Here is an 8,141-nt window from a genome sequence, read left to right on the forward strand (position 1 = left end):
TAAAACTCAGGGTTTGCTTAATTTGGAGCGTGTGCAGGGCACTGCAAAAGTCTAATAGTTATCTCTTGCCAGCTGGACATTGCCACACACAAAACAGATCTCTCTCAAATACCTCTGGTGTTGAGTGAGCAAGCGTGTTCGAAGCGTGTTGGAGACGATGGCTGCTTTGGGCTTTGGATCAGGTGTTGCATGATTCTGCTTGTGCAGAGGTTCCTTGGCTGCCCACAGTTCGCCTGCCAATCCCGTGCCTGGCACCAGGTTCTCTTCCTGAGGGTTTTGCAGAATGTTATTGGGCTGTGATGCAATGGCATCCCATCCATCCTGCTGCAGCAGATTCACTCACATAGGTATGGCTGGCACTTCCATGCATGCTCAAGCAAGTTAAAATCTTACACACTCCACCTAATGCCCTGCCAGATGTTTTCACAAATATGACAGGCCATTGGGATGGCCTGAGCATGGAGTGCCTGCCAAGAATTTCAGGGACTTGTTCTCAGCTCCCTGTTCTGCCCCAGACTTCACATTCTGCCTCAGGTAAGTTACACTCAGTTCCCTAGGAGTACAATGGGAATAGCAAGTGTCCCAACTTGTGGGATTATTGCAATGGTAAACACCTCTAAGACTGCAGGATGCTGTGCCCCTGTGATCAGGACAGCCATATCACCAACTGTATAAAAAGCGACTTGAGTTCCTTTACCTGCTGAATGCTTCGGGGAACACTAAATCTGCTTCAAGATGTGGGAAGGGACTAGGTAACCATCTCAGCACTCAGGACCTCCTCCTGTGAAAACATTGGCAAATCCTGAAGGTGTTGCTAAACCGGCATGTCACCTGAAAATTTGCACCAGAAGCACCAGGCACCTGAGATTCCCCTGTTGTAAGAACTCTGTCCAGGTTGTGAATCAGGGGAATGAATTCAGACTGTGAATTCAGGGCTATGGATTAATTCAGTGAGTGAAGAGCTGCAGGGCATAATTAACTAGCCAATGCTACCTGCTCAGGAATTACCTAGAGCCTGCAAATGTTTGCAGCTTCTCCAGAGTACAGAGACACTTAAACGAGTGCAAGGGTTACTAGGAGCTTAGAAAAGTTACCAGTGGCTGCACTGCTCTCTCAAAGATTGCAATCTCCTTACACACACCACATCTCCAGAGGAGCTGCTTCTTTCTACCATCTCCACCCCTCCATCTTTTTTGCAAGAGCTGGTCTGCTAGGAGAAAGGCCTTCTTGGCAAGAGGCACCACTTTGCAATACACTCCAGCTGGTTCGGCAATGTCAACCAGTCAAAGAGACAACTGTTTGGGCAACTGAAGAACACTAGAGCATGGGTTTTAATGATTCACTGGTGGAAGAGATGTGGACTGTTCATTACAAATCCTACTGAAGATGCATGTTCTGAATGATTCTAGTAGTAACCTCTGAGTAACTTCATAAAGTATTAGATAAATGCAAAGTGGCACAAGAAAGAATGGTAGAAGGTCTTGGGGTTGTTGAACAGACAGACAGCATATGGAGTCCATTTTCACTATGAGACAATAAAGAAAAATGTTCACATGTAGAGTATTTAACATTTATATGTAAATAGAGTATTCAGTTTCAAAATTAAAAGGTGAAAGCTGAGTTATCAGTTTGTTGTTACTTGTGTGCAATAAGAGGACTCCCCAATGGATTCAAGGTAGTCCTGTTTTTATGGGTATCCTAGGATGCAGACCCTCTGCAGTGGCATAATCTAGCACACCAGCTCATCACATTGTCTAGGAATTTCCTTTTTGGTCTATCTATTTAAATAATTTCCAGTCCACTTTCAGAGGTAAAAATCTCTGCATTAATGCCCTTGATAACACACTAGAAGAGGCAAATACCTTGCCCCAGTTTTACCAGCCTATCTTCTCTATGGATTGTGGCTATAGAGCAGTGAGCAGTGAAACAAAAATACAGCTGAGGATCTATTCCTGCTTTCTGTGGGCAAATCATATCATATCGCTCAATCAACCTGTTAAATATAATTTAATTCCTCCTGATCCATCTTCTGAGGCTACAGGCTGTTTGCTTGTCTGTGAGGATCAGCAGGTGAGAGCAGAGTTTCCTGGTGCTTGTGATAAAGAACGGTCTGTAAGCCTATCTATGCTTGGTACCCCTGCCTCTGGTGCTGTGTGAATGGTGTGTGGCCAGTCACACCTGGCACAGAGCCACACCTGAAACCCAAACCTTTTCTGGGCTGATAAGCCAAGCCATGTAATGAGAAAGGAACGCTCTGCCTTGCTTTTGAACACACTCAAGGACACACACAATGTCAGCTTGTCCAAAGGCAGGAAGGATTTGTTTGAAAAGAGACGCAAGGAAAAAAAGAAAGCAAAACCCATATTTTTTTAATACTGAGCAAACAAAGGGAGGGTTTGGATGTTTGCAGATTAGGACTTAAAATCTGTAAGCATTAGGCTCTCATTTGTTTTGCATAAGGCCAAGGTCACAAATGACCTGAAGTTGTGGTTGTGTTGCTTTGCATGAAGAGGTGGCTAGAGTTTGCGAATGAGTAGTAAATTTGGCCCAAAATTGCTTCTGAAAGGCCCAGTCTGTTTGCTCCTTAGTGTCAAATATGGTTGGAGTTTTGGTCAAGGGAAGAATAGAGATGTTGACATCAAATATTTTCCCATGGTTTGCAGACAGCATTTTGACTTCTGTTTCAAAAGGATATTTTTGATGTGCAGAACTTTGGTTTGAAAGCGTGGAAAGAGAGAGAGCAAAGTTAAGTACCTCCAACCCTAGAATGCTGCTTGTCAAATTAAATGTTTTGGACGGACCCTGAAGCAGGTTTCCCAATTATCTTTGTTTTGCTGAAATTGTATGTTTCCCACTTGGTTGTCAAGGCTGAAGAAAGGAAACTCTTCCCTGTAGTCCCACCTTAAATCAGACTATCAGGTAGGAGATCACATAAAGGTTCTGGGCTCATTACTTTGGGTGCAGCACAGGCAAGTAGCAAAAACAACCTTCCCCTCCCTGATGAACGCCTGAACAGGAATTAGACAGGATGCAACAAGTGGACAAAACGCAAATGGGAGTGTTGGAGGAGGATGAAATGAGGAGGAAGCTGTGCCTTGCCATGGGCGAGCCTGCTGCCAGGTGGGTGTGAGGAATAGGCTTGTGGCATAGAGGTGTTTTAAGGAACTATGTGAAAGATGCTACTCTGCCTGTTGATGTGAATTTTGAAGCCCACATGGTAAAAAATAATCTCTGCTGTTTTTGGCATTAATGACTGGTAGTTTCATCAACAAGACCTGAATGTGAATGCTGTCATGGGAGTTTCTGCTTTCTTCACTGTCTCAGATAGTGCTATAAGTCATGCTCAAAACTTGTTGACGTTGTCTGGGCCCACTGCCAAGGCCCATGCAGGAGTTGTCTGGGGGTTAGGGGGCTTTCTCTCATGGGCAGTCAACCCAAAGGTTTTCATCTTCAGAAAATGTCAGTTAACAGATCGAAGATGCTCAAAAATGCCAAATGCTCCTGGTTCCTGTTGTCTGCAAATTGGAGAGGTGGGTGGTCTGAATAAACATCAGAGTAGGACTCTCAGTAGCAGCCAAATGCTTAAGTACTTTGCAACCCAGTGGCTCTCAGACAATTACAGATATGTTTTTGTTGATCCTTCAGCAGGTGATGAACTGGAGACTTAGATCTGAGATCCTGCCTGGAGTCTGCAATTCTCAAAGCTGTGTGCAAACTTTCAGCTTGGTTCAGCAAACTTTGACACCTTTGGAAATGTGCACCCATGTGCAGCTGAGGCAGAGAATAGGGATAAAATGAAAGTCAGTGCAAGGTAGCAGTGCAGCTACCAAATAATGGTTCAACACTTCTTTTTTTTCAGGGTAACCAACAACTGATCAATAGGCATCAACTAAAACTGTGGTCATGATCCAGCATTCGATTGATACCCGTCCTCTCAAGCCTGGAACAAATATAATTTGTTCCTTGTTGCTATTCAGGTCAGGACCCTCTTGGTGGATTTCCTCTAAAGAGACGAGAAAAGTAGCTACTAAAACTAAAGGAGAATATTATTTACTAACCACAGAGTCCTGGGCTGCTAATTAGGAGAAAGTTTCTAACACTCAGATTTTGAAATTGCTTCACAGTAGGAGCAATCAATGCATGAATGTCCTGCATAAGGATGCGGCTTGACAAACTTAAAAAAAATTGTCACAATTACAAGAAGAGAAGGTCTACAATAGCAAGAGCTTAAATATACTAATCTGTGAGTCTTTCCAACCTCCTGTTCCCGTTGTGATCATCCTGTGATATTAGCTTTTGTTTCAAAGCAAGCTGGACTAAAACTCAACTCCTTGGTATCATCTTTAGTCTATTCCCATCCCTAACCAAGCTATTAACTTGCAGTATCAGTTATTAAAGGCACCTGTGACCCCCTACAAACCTCCAGAGACAACTGACTGCCTACTTCTCCTTCCTGATCTGGTTTGAGGTCAAGATCTGAATATGCTTCAGCATTCCAGTCCAATTAAAAAATTCAATTTGTGTTTAAAATTTGTTTGGGGGTCTTTAATTCCCTGCAGTAGATTCCTCCCCTCCTTGCAAAGTTGTAGGGAAAAGCATGTTCAGTGTTATTAAATGACTCACCAAAGTAGCCCAGTGGCTTAGTGGGCTTATGTGAGGCTTAGTGCACTCAATGGAGCACGGTGGGACACCCAGCACTGTCTGCCAGGTCAGGAGTTGAATCGGTGCTATCTGAGTGATATTATCCAGGATGCCTGGGGACAGAGGAAATTAAAAGTCACTAAAGCTTACTGCACTGAGCCAAGACTCAATTGCAGAATCACCTGCAGGGTTGGCCTGCACACCTACTGCCTTTTTTTTTTTTCCCCTTGGTTGACTCTTAAATGTGTTTTTATTTCCAAGCCAGTGGATGGCATAAGGCTGGCTCTGGATGGCTGAAATAGTCAGGGATGAGGCAGAATGGGATTCACTGATGTGCAAAAGATCTTGGATACTGTTGGGAGTGAGGGATGAGAGTGATGGGAAATGAGCAGCTCTTTCCATTTTGACTTATGATCTCTGAGCCTACAAAAAACAGATGTGGGTGAAGGGCTTTGCAACATGACTGGGGAGGGCAGGGGAAGGGGGGGGAAGCAGGATAAGGCTGTTCTGAAATTTTCATAAGAAGGCTTTGTTCAGGGAAAATATGAGATTTCAACTGACCATAGTTTTCTCTTTACTGGGAGAAATATTTGCTGTTGAATACACACACCCCTCCCTCCTCAACCTCCCTACTCCTCTCCCACCCAGCTTTTTTAAGCTGGAAGTTAAACTAATAGGAATAGTTTTGGATCAAATGAAGCATCCCACTTTTTTTGTTGTTTTTTTCTTCCAGTTTTTAGAAGATAATAAAAAGTTTTATTTAAAAGAGATTGGAATAGAAATATAAAATATCAAGGTGAGCTGAAAGTTCTGGAAAAAAAAATTCTTCAGTTTGACTCAAAATAAAACCTTCAGATTATTCTGAACTGCCGGTGAACCGAAAAATCAGTCATTTGCACTAATGATAAGTAACTGGCAGGTTGTTTTGCCTGTCAAATTCTGTGTCTTGTGGAGTGAGCACATTGTTGTCTGCTGACATGATCTACTGAGCTGTTTAAAAAAAATAATAATCAAATACAGCTCCTCTCTGCTGGCAATAAGGCTCACTGACAGGTGCAAGGGACTTACTTCCTCGTGTCTGGACTATGGGGATGAGGGAGCCCAATCCCAGTTTGTGCTCTCAGAAACCACCAAGGCCTAATAAACACCCCAAATTTTCCTCTGAGTAGTAATGTTCAGACACTGTCATAGCAATAATCGCTGATTATCTGGATGGCAGTGGCATCTCCATGCAGCCACCCATGCCAGGGCAGGACACAATACCACAGTGTGTTCCAATGGGAAAGGCAGAGGATAAGACGCCAGGGGGAGAAGGTAGTAACTGTGCTTTTCTCAGCCCTCTGCTAAGGGTTGGTGTTACCCATCACCATAAACAAGGACAAATGACAAAAATCAGCTGGGCCCTTCAGTAGGGTAAAGAAAAAACAGAGGAAAAAAAAGAGGAAGCTGGATGTCTCCTGGTTTCTTCTTCTACTGGGAGATGGATGTGTGTTTGGGAAGCAAGCTACCTTCACCCACAAATGATATATTAGGTACCCCATATATCTTGACACTTGTATCTTAGTGCTTGTACTTATTTACCCTTGGGTGCTTTTCTGATAACACTGCCAAAACAGAGGTGAGCAGGCTGCCTAAGCAGACTAGATGGATGGGAAAGAAGAGGGGAAATGTAATAACTGTAATTTCATGGTACAGCTACCAGGTGACTGGAGACTTGCTGAGTGAGGCAGTGTCTGAGCTGAAAGGAAGTTCTGGGAAACTGTATGAGGGTCTGGGTTTCATTTGAGGTGGTTGTGGTTAAGGTAGAAATCTGGTAGTCTGGTAATTAACCCAAATCAGAGTTTAGGGGTGTGTGAGAAATGAGCTGCCAGTGTGGGCTAGACCTCTCATCTTCATATGGTTCCTCTTGTTGGTTGTGTTGATCCCCAGGGGGTTTCTGGCCCTACATGTAGAAGGGGAGGCAGCTTAGCAGGAGCCCGCCCAGTGCAGCCCAAGGACTAACTGCCAGCAAGGCTCTTGGCAGCCCTGCCATGCTGTGAGAGCAATCCTGAGGCTGACATCTATGGGATGGGAGCTGCAGGACTGACTGAATGGTTGTAGTAGTATAGGGTATTTGTTTTTAGTGCTTCAGGGTTTAGGTTAAGTCTGGTGATTCAGTATTTTAGTTCTTTTAGACCCTGCATGGTTGCTACGCTAAGGAAAGGGAACCAGTCTAGTGAGTAGGGCATGCATAGGAGCCAGGTCTAGATCTACCACCAGCTTGCTGTGATCGCTGGAGATCTCTTGTGTGGATAGAGCAAAACTCAGTAACTATGTGCACCCCTCCCCAAGGAGCTGTAAACAAGGTCTATTTCTCAGAAAAACATTCAGGCCATGGTACAAGTAAGCCTCACTCTAGAAGCTAAACAGCCTGCCGTAAATCCGAGTAGAATTACACGTAGCGCTGTCCTCTATTCCCCACTTAAAAAAAAATAATTACTTTAATTTTCCTACCTTTACTTGGGTTTATTCTCTAAAACATGAGATGCCAGCTCCATCAGATGCCTGTGCAGTCACAGCCAGCGTGGTAGGAGAAGGGAGGACAGAGCCGGAGCAGGTGCTCATGATTCCTTTGCTCAGAAACTGCCTTCCACACAGCCTTGGTTGGCTTTTTTTTCCCTAACTAACTAAAAGAAGTCCAAACCACTGTCTGGTCCTTGGTGCCAGAATTCCCAGACCAGCCAGGTACCAAATCACAGTGCAAATAACAGTACCAGTAAATGGCTGCTTTCCTTGTGCACCCTCCTGGGTGCCCCAATACTTTGTTCCAAGGAAAGTGGCATGAAGGCTGCAGGAGTGTTCCTGCTTTCTGCAGACCCCATCTGCAGAAGGATGGGGAGCTGGTTTCAACAGGCAGCACTGGCTGCCAGCTCCTGCCTTCTTTTGCCGGTTGCAAACAGCATTTCCTTATCGGGTGATGGGTCCTGGTGCCAAGTCCTGACTGCCCTCGTGTACCCTTGCAGCTTTCTGCTCTTCTGCCATGAACATGACCCATGTCATGTGTTTCTGCTTGGTCCTGACCCTTGTCATGGGGAGAAAGGACAACAAGAACTAGCTTTTCATCTTCAGATGTGCTTGGTATTCACACCCTGGGTGCTATGCCATGCATGATAATTACCATGCCCTCCTCACTCTTATCCCAAAGGAGACTGGTTGTTCTTCCTTTTGCCTTCCTCTTTTTATACTTGTACAGGTACTGTGTGCACCCCAGTGTTCAATTAACAGACAGTTTGTACCATCTTAAGAAGAAGCAGGTGTTGACCATGCAGGTCTTGGATAGTAATTTCCATGAGAGAAAGGAATAAACTATCTGTAGCAGACAATTAATTCACGATACAGAGGACAATGTGCTGGGTCAGTAAAACTTGTAGTATCTGCTGTGTGTCCCATCTTTTCAAATAATAGGCTCTGCCCTGGAAGAGAGATTATAGGATGTAATACAGCACTACCAGGAAGAGGAC

The 8,141-nt window shown here is 44.4% G+C and overlaps 2 long non-coding RNA genes across 5 annotated transcripts in view; both read right to left on the reverse strand.

The window, feature by feature from the left end:
* The window catches only part of LOC127468780 (uncharacterized), a 28,537-nt gene extending 27,755 nt beyond the window's left edge, over nucleotides 1-782 (reverse strand). Inside the window, exons 1-2 of the long non-coding RNA XR_007903681.1 lie at nucleotides 698-782; nucleotides 113-267 (exon numbers count right to left, since the gene is read on the reverse strand). This is a non-coding gene — a long non-coding RNA (uncharacterized LOC127468780). The remainder of the gene's footprint in view (nucleotides 1-112; nucleotides 268-697) is intronic.
* Nucleotides 1-7,519, reverse strand: part of LOC127468779 (uncharacterized) — a 107,296-nt gene extending 99,777 nt beyond the window's left edge. For all 4 annotated transcript variants that reach the window (XR_007903680.1, XR_007903677.1, XR_007903679.1 and 1 more), the window contains exons 1-2: nucleotides 7,135-7,519; nucleotides 4,624-4,754 (exon numbers count right to left, since the gene is read on the reverse strand). This is a non-coding gene — a long non-coding RNA (uncharacterized LOC127468779). The remainder of the gene's footprint in view (nucleotides 1-4,623; nucleotides 4,755-7,134) is intronic.
* Between the last annotated feature and the right edge of the window lie 622 nt (nucleotides 7,520-8,141).

Source organism: Manacus candei, unplaced genomic scaffold (assembly GCF_025592945.1).
Source record: "Manacus candei isolate 608988 ecotype Guabito, Panama unplaced genomic scaffold, ASM2559294v1 h1tg000015l, whole genome shotgun sequence".
Lineage (NCBI taxonomy): Eukaryota > Metazoa > Chordata > Aves > Passeriformes > Pipridae > Manacus > Manacus candei.